The following is a 15375-nucleotide window of genomic DNA, read 5'->3' as shown; positions in this document are numbered from 1 at the left end:
CTGAGATACAGTGGCGAAAAATTAACTTTGGGAATTGGAAAAATGTTTCCAATAATACACGCTTCCGGTCAGAGGTGAGTGTTATTTTAATTTCCAAAGAATTAGAAATATTATATTAGATTTTTTTTAAATTTTAAATCTCATTATGGTTCATTCTAAATTTTTGGTTGCCATTTTCAGTGATGCATGTGGTGACCATCCCTCCAAAGAGCTGGCTAAATTGGGATTTTATTTCCTTTACCATTGTCAAATGCAGAGGTTGAGAGGCTATTTAGCCGGATGAATCTTGTGAAAAAGCACAGGAATAGGATGGAAAATCCCAAGCTAAATGAAATTTTGACCATTCGAGCAGGACTGAGAAGACTTAAAAAATGTTGTTGCACTTACGTATTGCATCAATAGTTTGTATTTAGAATTTGGAAGTGATGTGTTAAGAAAAATCTGGAGTTTTTAAACTACAGTTCAGCGGTTTTTTTAAGCTTGTGCAGCGGTAAATGGAATTCTGAGTTGGCAACAATGGAAGTGCGTCTGTGTCTGCCATAATGGCGGGATTGGAATGGAAGTTCAGTTGTGATATTTGTATGTTCTAATATTATGTGCTCCAGTTGAGTGTTTTTCAGTGAGTATTGAATCAGTAATAGTTCTGCGTTCTTCACATTACATCGCATCGTGTGTTTCAGATGGCTACAATCGTTTCATTGACTAGAAAGGACATTTGCACTCTTATTACGTTGGATGTGTCATTTCACAGCTAAGTTGCTACATGTCTGTACAGTTAGTTTACTTGAAACCAATTACCAATACAATGCTAAAGTTTTAAAATGCATCTCCACAAAATCGCTTAGAAATTCGCCCGTTTTCCATTCCAAAATTGGCGGAAGTCAACCAACTGTCGTTTCTTCCTTATAGCAGAGTCCGTATAGGCCTAGGTCAGTTTCTATCTGATACTTTTCCAATTCACTGCGGCCTAAAGCAAGGACATGCGCTGTCACCTTTACTTTTTAACTTCGCTCTAGAATATGCCATTAGGAAAGTTCAGGATAACACAGAGGGTTTGAAATTGAACGGGTTACATCAGCTTCTTGTCAATGCGGATGACGTGAATATGTTAGGAGAAAATTCACAAGCGATTAGGGAAAACACGGAAATTTTACTTGAAGCAAGTAAAGCGATAGGTTTGAAAGTAAATCCCGAAAAGACAAAGTATATGATTATGTCTCGTGACCAGAATATTGTACGAAATCGAAATATAAAAATTGGAGATTTATCCTTCGAAGAGGTGGAGAAATTCAGATGCAACAGTAACAGATATAAATGACACTCGGGAAGAAATTAAACGCAGAATAAATATGGGAAATGCCTGTTAATATTCGGTTGAGAAACTTTTGTCATCCAGTCTGCAGTCAAAAAAACTGAAAGTTAGAATTTATAAAACAGTTATATTACCGGTTGTTCTGTATGGTTGTGAAATTTGGACTCTCACTTTGAGAGAGGAACAGAGATTAAGGGTGTTTGAGAATAAGGTTCTTAGGAAAATATTTGAGGCGAAGAGGGATGAAGTTACAGGAGAATGGAGAAAGTTACACAACGCAGAACTGCGCGCTTTGTATTCTTCACCTGATATAATTGGGAACATTAAATCCAGACGTTTGAGATGGGCAGGACATGTGGCACATAATTATGGGCGAATCCAGAAATGCTTATAGAGTGTTAGATGGGAGACTGGAGGGAAAAAGACCTTTGGGAATGCCGAGACGTAGATGGGAGGATAATATTAAAATGGATTTGAGGGAGGTGGGATATGATGATAGAGACTGGATTAATCTTGCACAGGATAGGGACCAATGGCGGACATATGTGAGGACGGCAATGAACCTCCGGGTTTCTTAAAAGCCATTTGTAAGTAAGTAAACAATACTTTATATGGCAAGACAATTAAAACACAAATTATCCCTCCAAAAATACAAAATTTTTGCAACCCTTGGATGTGTAATTTTAGACAATATAAAATAGTAATTCGAAGGCTAGAAGAGTATTTCAGACATAAAATTATTTGTGAAAATATTCCAAACACATTGCACAAGAGAAGCTTCAATTCTGTTGTGTATCAACAGTTTTATTCAGCTGTCCTCAAAGACATGCTAATATGCGTGTGGTAGAAGTGTGGATATGTGACGGACAAACATGTGAGAAAGTTTGATAAAGTTCTGGCAACAATGTTGCATGTTGGAAACTGTGGAGAACCAGCCTGTATGGGTCTTTGCCCCGACCACTTCATTTCGAATCCCACTATCACATTTAAGGTGAGTCACAAAGTTAATACATATTTTTAATTCAAATTGAATTTGTATTTCAGCTAATTAATGTGAGAAAAAGAAAATATACTAGAGCATTAATATGGGAGCTGTGATATGATGTGGAACTGGATCCAAGTGCGCGCAAGAAGTGGTATAAGTAGCAACGATTTTCAAGTCCGTATATTTCGTAAACGAAGAAAAAGCCAAACGAACGACTATCACCACGTTTCTTAAGGAACGAAAATTAGCGTAAATATGCATTTTAATTGAATTCGAGCTACACAACCTGGATCGCCTCCCTTGTCAGAGACCTGTTCGAAATCTTTTATTAATGTTGTGTGTTATTAATTCTTTTGCAACATCTTTCAAATGTAAATAACATTATCCTACCAAATGACTGTTGTGCTATTTGACCAGGAGATCTTGTTTTGGATTATAAGCTCATTTTGATCAGTGCAGATAATCTTTTACTCCACTAAAGTCATTAAATACGTATTAAGTAACATGTCTTTGCTCGCATGTTGTAATTTTACACTCAGTTTTCCTCCTAGAGATATCACATTGACTTACAACAATGAATTTCCGTGTTGTATTTTCGTTGTGTACATACTTATGGGTAGGAAATTTGTTACGTTGTTATTTTAAATGCATTAATTCTTTGAAATTCATGTTAGTAATATGATATAGGCCTACTACATATTATGTAACCCAGATTGTGGTCGAGTTGAGGTTTTGGAAAAGTTGCCATAGGATGAGAAATCTATCACTCATTTCTCTTTTAAGATACTGTGATACTTTAGTTAGATGAAAGGTTAAATTTGACTTTTTGTTAGTATGTTAGTAATTTTGTTCTGTGTTATAAGATACGCTCTTCGAAATGCTTTGGCATGATCTTAACAGCACATGTTTTAGTCAGTGATGGACTTTCATCAGATTCTGTTTGTTGTTGTTGTTGTTTTCTAATGCCAGGCGTTTGACAATAAAGTCATTGGACCTCTTGCACTCCAATATTTTTCAAAGATATTATCATGACCAGCCAATGAAGCACAGATTAGAGATTCTGTTTGTAACAGAGTGGAAATGATGTATATTATCTACCATACGATAATATGCTTTACAGAAAATCTGTAAAAGATTTAATGAACTCTGATTCATTCAAGTGATAAAGATGGTGAACTGTATGGTAAGAAAGGTATATTTTCATTTCATTTATTGTATTCCATAGATCTTACATTAGCATTGAAGCTTTAAGATGTGGAACAAGTCAAAATTTTACATGATTACAATTTTTTGGCAAGATGATGTGAGGCCGAGGATTCTCCATAGATCACCTGGCATTCGCCTTACGATTGGGGAAAACCTCGGAAAAAACCCAACTAGGTAATCAGCCCAAATGGGGATCCAACCCAAGCCCAAATGCAGCTCCGGATCAGCAGACTAGCGAGTCTGCCAACTTAGCTACGTTGATGGCTCTACAAAAAATATATAGTAGGCCTACATAGCAATCAGATTATTAAATTTACAAACCTAAACGATTATTCATCAGTTGAGCTATAAAATATAATACATAGCAAGTAAGTTAATTCAATTTAAAAGCATAAACAGTTCATCAGTTGAACTATACAAACTATTCAATTTACATCATATACAATCCATCAGCCAAGCCATATAAAAATATGCAATACATAGTAAACAGATTAATTCAATTTACAAGCACAGTTTAGTTGAGCTCTGCAAACAGCAGAAATAACTAAAATTCTCTCTCAATTAATATCACTCAATAAAAGAATTGTATTCCAATGGATACCATCCCATTGTGGAATCCTGGGAAACAAGAATGCGGATGCTTTAGCAAATAAGGGCAGCACTGCTAATTACAGACCTGTTACTAAATCTACGTATTACTCTGTGAAAAGATTTATTAAATCTACATACTTAGACTTCAACAAACAAAATTTCATAACTCAATCCCAAGGGAAAAAATGGAACTCTCTGCATCAAAATCCACAGTTAATTCCCGATTTACCACGTAAATCGTCTGTAGCTGCATTTAGATTGGCAACAGGCCATGATTGTTTGGCTAAACACCTGCATAGAATTGGAATATATCAGTCCCCTAACTGCCCATTGTGCAACTCAAACCAAGAAATTGATTCAGAACACCTCAAAATCTGTGCTTCAGTGGCTGGTCATGATAATATCTTTGAAAAATATTGGAGTGCAAGAGGTCAAATGACTTTATTGTCAAACGCCTGGCATTAGAAAACAACAACAAACAACAACAAAATTGTACATTTCATGTCAAGTAGATTAATTCAATTTACAAGCATAAACAATTCCTCAGTTGTGTAGAAGGCATGAGTAGCTTATATGTAGAAATTTAGTTAATTGTGTTCTAAACATTTTCTCGTGGTCCTTCAAAGCTTTAAGATAATTAGGTAGTGCATTGAAGACTGTTATACACGAATAGTGAACTCCTTTTTTATAACAGCTTAGACTAACATTTCCAAATGCCAGAGAGTAAAAAGAGTGGCTATGTATTATGGAAAATACTTGAACTGTAATTCGCATTCATTTCCAAATATACATTAGTAACCACTGAAAGTTTTTGGGCCCCCCGCAACGCGGGTCTCCGGGGGTGTAAGTTACGCCACTGCATATGGCTAATAAAGGGGAAAAAAACTTAACTTCTCGTGCAGTATTACTGTAACTTCTTGTTCTGAAAAGGAATTTTAAATTGTTACATTTGTTCAGATCAAATTTCTACATATTTAAAGGACAAAACTAAGATTCTTTCAATTGTTTATTGTTATAACACACTGCTCTCTTAAATTGGCTGAGCATATTGGGAATTAAATTAATGGCTTTTCCAAAACACACTATGAACTGTTTCATATAAAACAATTTTTACCTCGAAAAGGAAGCAAAAACGAGCAACATTGTATTAAATTTTTTTGTTTGAAATATCCCAAAGAATACCCCCCCCCCCCCCCCGAAATTAATGACATTACTTATGGTTCACTTTGTATATATATATATATATATATATATATATATATAAGTAAATGTATTAAATGTCACTGTTGCTAAGGCTAGTGTAAAATTATATATTCAAAATCGTACACTGCGGGTAAACACCAGCGTGCTCAATCTAATGGTTGGACTGCATGTAGGTAAGTAGGGATTCATATGAGACAAGTGAAGGGCATGTTATCTGCTGCTGGTGTTGAGGAAGGGTAGGCTGCCTGAGAAATAGAAGTAATTTCTATTCACTTGCTTTTCCTGATTACTTGCCAGTTTTCTTACTTATTACTTGTCTTTTCTCAAAATTTGGGCAGGTTAATGTCTACTTGGAGCAAGCAACTTTGAGGAAGGTAATTACTTGTACATCTGCCTTGCCTTGCCTTAAAGGAAAAATGATACAAAACATAAATTTATATAAAATGAGATTTAATGACTTCTTTGCTGATTTTTTTAAATGTAGCAAATACTGTAGATAAAATAGAATAGGCCTATATTGTTTACTTTTAGAATAATAATAAATTCAAGCCAGTATAGCTTGGGCAGTAACAAATGTGGTTCAAAGCTGTTTTTGGCCCTGGGTTTGAGTTCCACTTGTGCCGATTACTTGGTTGGGTCCCCCCTCTCCCAGGTTTCCTCCAACTGTAAAGTGAATATCAGACAATTCCATGGCAAATCCCTGGATTCATCTTGCTCAATACTATTTTCGGTTATCCAAATAATAAATAGTTGGTCCCAATTAGTTGTATGGCACTAAAATATTACTTGGCTAAAATTGATTTAACATTCATTGTTTAAGATATGAAAATAATGGTATGGACGGTGCACTTGCCAGGTTATGTTTCATAAAATTTTACATATGGGTTGCAAGGGATAGTGAAGTGCATTCCATAACCTCTCCTATCCAAATCCCATCCTCAACCTGCCCGTGGTGCAACCTGCTTTTACTGATGAGGCTCTGGGGACCAGGTATTGGTGTTATAACCACAACATCATATACAGAGGAAATGCTGTATAGGTGGGAACCCCACCAATTCTACCCCTTCAGGCCAGCAATCCGTTGGGCAGTAATTTCATAACTGCTTTCAAATCTCACAATAAGCCTTGGATGAACTGGATTGATAATTCTATTGACGACAATGGCAAATCTAAGGACAATTCTTGGAGAAGTGAAAATATTCTTAAACTGGCAACATGGAATGTACAGGGTATATTTCACAAGGATCAACTAGATGACATATTGGCAAAGAAAGAAATTTCAATAGCAGTTATATCTGAGACAAAAAAGAAATTAAAAGGATCAAAAGAAACCAATTTTACAATGGAGTTGACAGTAAATCAAGAGCAAAATCTGGAGTTATGTTAATGATAAAGAAACAATTGAAGTCCACAATAAATAACTACTGCTTTTGGAATGAAAGAATAATCCAAATTAGATTGAAATTATCTCGAGGTTATATGACAGTGATTGGAGTATATGTTCCTGTAGAAGGAGAGGATGAAGAAAATGATCAGTTTTATACAAAAATACAAAGGATTGTGAATAAAGTTAATAGATCTGACATGCTGGTATTGATGGGAGATTTTAATGCTAGAGTAGAGAATGTCAAGATTGAACACTGTATGGGTGTACACGGAGAACAAAGTTGTAATATTTGACTGAAAATTTATTATATATAATTATTAAAACTTGTAATAGAAATGGCAACAGATTAATTGATTTCTCGGTCTATAACCAACTCAAAATTATGAATACCTTGTTTGATCATAAAGATAGTCACAAATTTATATGGGAAGTTAGGAACTTGAAGTCTATTATAGATTATATAATATGTAATAATAAAATAGCAAATATGGTACTAGACACGAGTATTTCGAGGCCCAGAAATTGAATCAGATCACTATCTTCTAGTAAGTTCTATATGCATAAAACCAAGATGGTACAGAAGGAAAAAGAATATAAATCAGCCTCAGGAACTATCTTATCGAGTAACGGTCTTACTAATAAAAACTCTATATACAGACGTTTAACTGTCTTTTACTTATACAATGAGTAGCTCGTTTATACGTCGTGTGTAAATTCCTTACTAATAATCACTACATACGTGGTGTATAACAGTATAACTGTTACACAGCTACGTCATAGTTTCGTCATTACTTCGTTACAAAAGGTAATAGAATATCTGAGGTTCTCTATTGCATCCGGTAGAGCGCTCTAGTGTGGCGTGTTAAGTATCGATAGTACACCTGGCTCTGATCGATTACCATGCTATATTTTGGTCAAAGAGTACAAACTACAGCAATATTATTCTAATAATTCTGTGCTCTTCTTGTTTGTTCTTCTGTGGTTACAAGGCAACCATCGTCATAAAATGACAGTCGATAGGGACAGCTCTTAGAGGGCGGCCGTTTTTCTCTATATACAATGCTTAAACAAGGGGTTTCGTGTATATAACTACTGCAAAGCAATTCCCATTGTATAGTTACTGCCTGTTTATACATCCATTGCTTATGCAGGGTTTGTAGTAACATTTTCTATCTCAGGTCTGCATAAGTCTCGTATAAAAATTATACACGGTTTATTAGTAAGACTGTAAGTTTATGTGAAGAGTCTAGTATAATTTGGCTATATCAGAAAAGATTGGATACTATTATAAAAGAAACTCCAATTCAGAATAATGTAGAAGATGAATGGAATGCCCTCCAAAATATTTTGAAGCAAGCCGCTAAGGAAAGTTTGGGCACAAAAAGAAAATATTCTAGGAAAAAGGGATTAAGAACATGGGATGATGACATAGCGAAAGTCATATCAGATAAAAGAGAAGCCTGTAAGAAATATTTGTCTACTAAAGCAGAGGAGGATAAAATAGAATATCGTAGAAAAAGAGCTGTCCCTAAAATAGAAGTATGGAAAAACCATAGACATAATTGTGAAGAATTTGTAGCTTATTTAAAGAATGATTTGTACAGACCTCAACCACAAACATACAAAATCCTTAAGAATTTAAACAACGAAGTTAGAGAAAATGTTAAGGTAAATGTTTTTCCGTTAGAAAATTGGTTACAATATTTTCAGAAATTATGGTCCCAAACTGTTGAACCTCTTGAATTACCAGTTTCTGCTAATACTGAAATTGAACCCATCTCCAAATTCGAACTAGTTCAAGTTTTAAAGAAAATGAAGAACAATAAAGCCCCAGGAGAGGATTTACTGAATACTGAATTGTTTAAATATGCAAGCCAGACATTTATAGATAGACTCCTTTACTTTCTAAATAAGATATGGTCAGGAGATGATATACAAGGAAGTTGGACAATATCAATCGTAGTTCCTATATTCAAAAGAGGAGACATAAAATCGTATGACAACTACAGAGGGATCAGTCTATTAAATACAGGATATAAAATCTTTACCAGCATAATCAAGAACAAATTGTATAAACATTATGAAACACTTTTCGGAGAAGAACAAAATGGCTTCCGAAGGGGAAGATCATGTTGCGATGGATATTTTACATTAAAATTATTGATGGAAAAACACCAGGAATTCAACTTAGAAACACACATTGCTTTCATTGATTTGGAAAAAGCATTTGATGGGTTGAACAGAAATGAATTGTTAAATGTATTAGCTGCAGACCATGTTCCACAACAACTTATAGCAAACATATATAATATCTATAAAACAAATCTAATTGCAGTAAGGTGTGACAATAAATTATCGCATTGGATAGAAATTCATACAGCAGTAAGACAAGGCTGTGGCCTTTCACTGTTGCTATTATATATATATATATATATATATATATATATATATATATCAAATAATTAGAGAATGGAAACAGTTGCCTCATGGATATATACAACTCAATAGACATTTACAACTAGATTCATTACTTTTTGCAGATCATTTAGCTCTGGTGGCATCCTCAGAAGATGAATTACAATGTTCAATTTTTAATTTTAACAAAATTGGAATTAAATATGATATGAAAATCAATAAAGAAAAAACTAAAATTATGGCCTTCTGAGGAAAATACCCTGTGCCTAGCAAAATATGTTTAGATTAAAAAATATTAGAAAGGATAAATTATTTTACATATCTTGGATACACATTCTCTTTTTTCGATGAAGTAGACATTTCACAGAAAATTTCTAAATACACCAAAACAATGGGAATAATTAACATCATTATGAAACCTTCCCTAGTACAAAGGCATACTCGAATTCGCCTTTACAAGACCTTGGCGAGACCTGTACTTTGTTAGGCAGTGAGGCATGGACATTAAGGAAGAAAGACGAAAGCAGAATAACGGCTAATGAAATGAAATTTATGAGATACACAGCGGGATATACGAAATGGGATCACAAACGCAATGAAGATGTAATGGAAGAATTACAACTAGAACCTGTAATTAATCACGTAAAACATTATCAGAACAACTGGATAAATCATCTGCATCACATGCATCTATATATATAATTTTAACTGGTAATGGAAATTACGGGAAAATGGCTGAACGGATTTTAATAAGTGACCCCTCATTTTGAAGCTTTGAACCCAAAGTTTTTCAGAAAAATAGTAATTTTTAATGAAATGTCAATTTTCCAACATCATTTTCCTATTTTCCAAAATCTATCTGTCGTCAGTTTTGAGAAATAGGTAATGGCCCTTTCAGAATAAAAGAAAACAAAACACAAACACACTACAATAAACAATATCACATGAAGGCTATGACCTGCAGGATTGCTGACATATTTAGAGTTCAGATGGCTGACATAATGCCAATATGTCTATCTTCATTTGTATAACATTTTGTGAACGTTTCTATAATACTGGTTATTAAAAACTTTAGGATTTACTAAAAAGAAGATTCTCTGGTGTGTAATTTTCTGAGTACAGCTGTCTGTGTATTGGATATTAAAAACTACAAAACTTAAGAATGTTTGATGACATTATTACCATTAAAAATGAAATATTATTATAGTGAATAACATGATGTATTTGTCACCAATTATACAGATTAATGCTTTATTGATGATATGAAAGTAAAACCTTTTGGGGTTATATAAGTAGACGTAGAGAATATCTGAAGTTAGATCTTCATTTCTATAATTACTGAGTGACGGCTATATAGAAGTCTATACAAAACTTACGTAAGATAACGATATTGTTATTAAAGTGAAATATTTTTATAGTTATTAATCAAGTGGTATGGATCTTTTCCATATATTTAATGGCGGTGTGGTATAGATATTTAAAGCTGAAAGTTAGAATTTATAAAACAGTTATGCTACCGGTTGTTCTTTATGGTTGTGAAACTTGGATTTTCACTTTGAGAGGAACAGAGATTAAGGGTGTTCGAAAATAAGTTGCTTAGGAAAATATTTGGGGCTAAGAGGGATGAAGTCATAGGAGAATGGAGAAAGTTACACAACACAGAACTGCACGCATTGTATTCTTCATCTGACATAATTAGGAACATTAAATCTAGACATTTGAGATGGCAGCGCATGTAGCATGTATGGATTAATCTAGAAATGGTATAGAGTGTTAGTTGGAAGACCTGAAGGGAAAAGACCTTGTGGGGAGGCAGAGGTAGATGGGAGGATAATATTAAAATGGATTTGAGAGAGGTGGGATATGATGGTAGAGACTGGATTAATCTTGCTTGAAGATGTTATAGTAATAGTATAGGTTCAATAAAAAGTATTTAGCATAAAGAAAACGATTCAGAGGGATATGTTTCTTTATTATGGAAGCAAGTAACTTCCAAAATGTCTGGTATTCTTCATTGGCAATAAATTTGAAAAATTTTAATTTGAATTGTAATGAACTTAGTTTGCAACATTTGCTGCACAAGCCACTAGTAGAGATAGAATCCCAAAAAGTCATGCTCCACTATCATCCAAACGGGAAGAGATCTCTCGGTCGTCCAAAGAAGCTCTGGATTGAAAATTCAACTGTGAGATCGTAACAGGCCATTTGGCCTAATACTTGAAGGGAAGAAGAAGAAAATTTTACATGTCATGCTGTTATTATTCTTTTTTTAAGAAAATGTCTGTAAATTGACTTCTTAGTTTTTAACTGCATAAAGTTTTCAACCAACATTGCACTGTTTATGTACGCTAAATTTTCAGTATGGAACAGGAGTGTACTGATTGAATTTATTTCTTTATTGATATGTGATATATATGTTAAAAATATATGCAGGAAGTTTTGTTGGAGATGATGTAGGCCTACATTAGTAATGGAATTTGATCTTTTCACTAAGTGTAAACGTCTCTTGCTGTGTGCTGGTGATATTGTGAAAACATGTTGTAATGTTTGTATAAACGAAAACTGTGAGAGTACAGAACTTCCTGGACCCTTTTCACACGAAGTGCCTCATATCTTTGCCTGTATTTATTATTTTTATCTGATTTTATTTTTATGATTTTAGTGTCTTGAGAGAGTTAATTTGATGTGTTTTATTTTAAATGATCTCTCTCTTTTTTTTTTTAGTTGGTTATTTAATGATGCTGTATCAACTATGAGGCTATTTAGCGTCGATGACATTGATGATAACGAGATGGTATTTGGCGAGATGAGGCCGAGGATTCGCCATAGATTACCTAGCATTCACCTTACGGTTGGGAAAAACCTCGGAAAAAACCCAACCAGGTAATCTGCCTAACTGGGGATCGAACCCGCGCCCGAGCGCAACTGCAGACTGGCAGGCAAGAGAAAAGTGAAAGCATCAAGATGAAAAAATTAAAAAAAAGACTGATGCGAAAAAAAATACAAAAAATAAAGGACCTCTCATATAAAGACTGATATGATTGTTACTATTGCCGGATGAACTCGTGCATTTCAAGCACGCCTTGGTGGTTTATAAAGAGAAACAGGCGCTTAATTGTGTTATGTTTATGCGTATGCATTGTAGTAGTGTTTCCTTGTGGCAGGTTTATAAATTGGTAATCAAAATGATTGTGCATTTATATTTGAAATAAACATCTGGTTTTACAAGAGAAATAGCAGTTGCACATAACACCCAATTTTCTAATTTGTTAGCATTCAGTATCTCAGACTTTGATAGAATATGTGTAAACTCATGTCGTATATGATGTTTTGCACCTTCTTTTGCAGTTTTTATTTTTGTGTACATATTTCAGGAAGTCTGTGTATTGAGTGTGTAAACTCATGAGTGTTCATAAATTTTCTATTTTGAAAGAAATACGAGGCGTGTAGTAAGTAAACGGGAAGATATTTACAAACTATTTTTGTTGCATTGTATTCCCCACACTTCAATTACTTCTCAACATAATCTCCACCATTATTGAGGCATTTATCGAGCCGTGGCACAAGTCTTTCTATCCCCTCATTGTAGAATTCGCCCGCCTGCAATGCGAACCACTTCCGCACTGCTGTTTTCACTTCGTCGCCATCAAAACGTTGACCACAGAGGAACTTCTTGAGGTACAGGAAGAGATGAAAGTCACTCGGAGCCAAATCCAGGCTGTAGGGGGGATGGTCAATTTGTTCCCAGCCAAATTTCGAGATGGGATTTTGGGTGTCGCCGCCATCAAAACGTTGACCACCGAGGAACTTCTTGAGGTGCAGGAAGAGATGAAAGTCACTCGGAGCCAAATCCGGGCTGTAGGGGGGATGGTCAATTTGTTCCGAGCCAAATTTCGAGATGAGATTTTGGGTGTCGTCGCCATCAAAACGTTGACCACCGAGGAACTTCTTGAGGTGCAGGAAGAGATGAAAGTCACTCGGAACCAAATCCGGGCTGTAGGGGGGATGGTCAATTTGTTCCGAGCCAAATTTCGAGATGAGATTTTGGGTGTCGTCACCATCAAAACGTTGACCACCGAGGAACTTCTTGAGGTGCTGGAAGAGATGAAAGTCACTCGGAGCCAAATCCGGGCTGTAGGGGGGATGGTCAATTTGTTCCGAGCCAAATTTCGAGATGAGATTTTGGGTGTCGTCGCCATCAAAACGTTGACCACCGAGGAACTTCTTGAGGTGCAGGAAGAGATGAAAGTCACTCGGAACCAAATCCGGGCTGTAGGAGGGATGGTCAATTTGTTCCGAGCCAAATTTCGAGATGAGATTTTGGGTGTCGTCACCATCAAAACGTTGACCACCGAGGAACTTCTTGAGGTGCTGGAAGAGATAAAAGTCACTCGGAGCCAAATCCGGGCTGTAGGGGGGGATGGTCAATTTGTTCCGAGCCAAATTTCGAGATGAGATTTTGGGTGTCGTCGCCATCAAAACGTTGACCACCGAGGAACTTCTTGAGGTGCAGGAAGAGATGAAAGTCACTCGGAGCCAAATCCGGGCTGTAGGGGGGATGGTCAATTTGTTCCCAGCCAAATTTCGAGATGAGATTTTGGGTGTCGTCGCCATCAAAACGTTGACCACCGAGGAACTTCTTGAGGTGCAGGAAGAGATGAAAGTCACTCGGAACCAAATCCGGGCTGTAGGGGGGATGGTCAATTTGTTCCGAGCCAAATTTCGAGATGAGATTTTGGGTGTCGTCACCATCAAAACGTTGACCACCGAGGAACTTCTTGAGGTGCTGGAAGAGATGAAAGTCACTCGGAGCCAAATCCGGGCTGTAGGGGAGGATGGTCAATTTGTTCCGAGCCAAATTTCGAGATGAGATTTTGGGTGTCGTCGCCATCAAAACGTTGACCACCGAGGAACTTCTTGAGGTGCAGGAAGAGATGAAAGTCACTCGGAACCAAATCCGGGCTGTAGGAGGGATGGTCAATTTGTTCCCAGCCAAATTTCGAGATGAGATTTTGGGTGTCGTCACCATCAAAACGTTGACCACCGAGGAACTTCTTGAGGTGCTGGAAGAGATGAAAGTCACTCGGAACCAAATCCGGGCTGTAGGAGGGATGGTTAATTTGTTCCTGTCCTCATGATTTTTTTCATCGACAGCACGCACCAAATTGACATTGACCAAAGATGGCCGACCGGTATGCTGCTCGTCATGCACAGGGACGCGGCCCTCTTTGAACTTCCTAATTCATCTCCTGACCATTCCATCACTAATGGCATCATCACCATACACCTCACAAAGTTGACGATGAATGTCAGCTGGTTTGATGTTTCTCGCATTCAAAAAACGGATAACAGACCGCATCTCACAGTCGGCGGGGTGCTCGACCACTTTAAACATTTCAACTGATCATAACTAACCCCACACATGGACTGAAGCTCTGAAACTGCATGCACAGCTTGTCTGAAGATTGAAGAAGAAAATATGCATGCGCAAAATAACGATTGCAGCGATGTGACGGCTATAATTGAAAACGGAACTTACTTTAAGAACACGCCTCGTATATTACTTACAAATGAACCTGCAGGTTCATTGGCACCCTACATAAGCCCCCTATAACCACGGCATGACGCGTCCTCAAGTTGCGGATAGAGGAGATGGCCTCCAGATATGGAGGGTAGCTGCGAATGTATTGAATAAGCAGTTGTGGACAGCCGATAAGGGGTTGTCCTCCAGCTTGGCGGTTGGGCGACGGGCTAACAACCATCACCGTAAAAACAGCCTGTTACGAAACCTTACAATAAGCCTCGGAAATATATATACTTTGTAAATACACTATATAGTTTTGTACATATATATTGTTTCATTTGTTTAAGAATGTGTTTTGAGTTGCTGGTATTTTTAATACAGGGCATTCCAGGTGAGCCTGCATGGTAGATAATGCAGCAGCTTGTGATAGTTCGATACCCGCTTTCCAGAGTGAAAATACACAATTTCTGAAAAATAATATCAATTACTAAAATGTATTAATTTTGCACATGACTTGGTTATATGAGAGGGTTGGAAATGACTTCTCTCTGCCTTTACACATTCCATGCATCTCTTCAGAAAATTCGTATTTACACTAGAAGTTCTTCCATGATACTCCCAATTTCTCTTGTGATACTGTCTTCAGGTTCCCGAATTGTGTGCGTATTGCAGTTATTTTTTTTATTTTATTTAAATCCACTCCCGAATTGTGTGCGTATTGCAGTTATTTTTTTATTTTATTTAAATCCACT

This window comes from Periplaneta americana, chromosome 16, assembly GCF_040183065.1.
Source record: "Periplaneta americana isolate PAMFEO1 chromosome 16, P.americana_PAMFEO1_priV1, whole genome shotgun sequence".
Lineage (NCBI taxonomy): Eukaryota > Metazoa > Arthropoda > Insecta > Blattodea > Blattidae > Periplaneta > Periplaneta americana.
Note: the sequence above shows the minus strand (reverse complement) of the source record.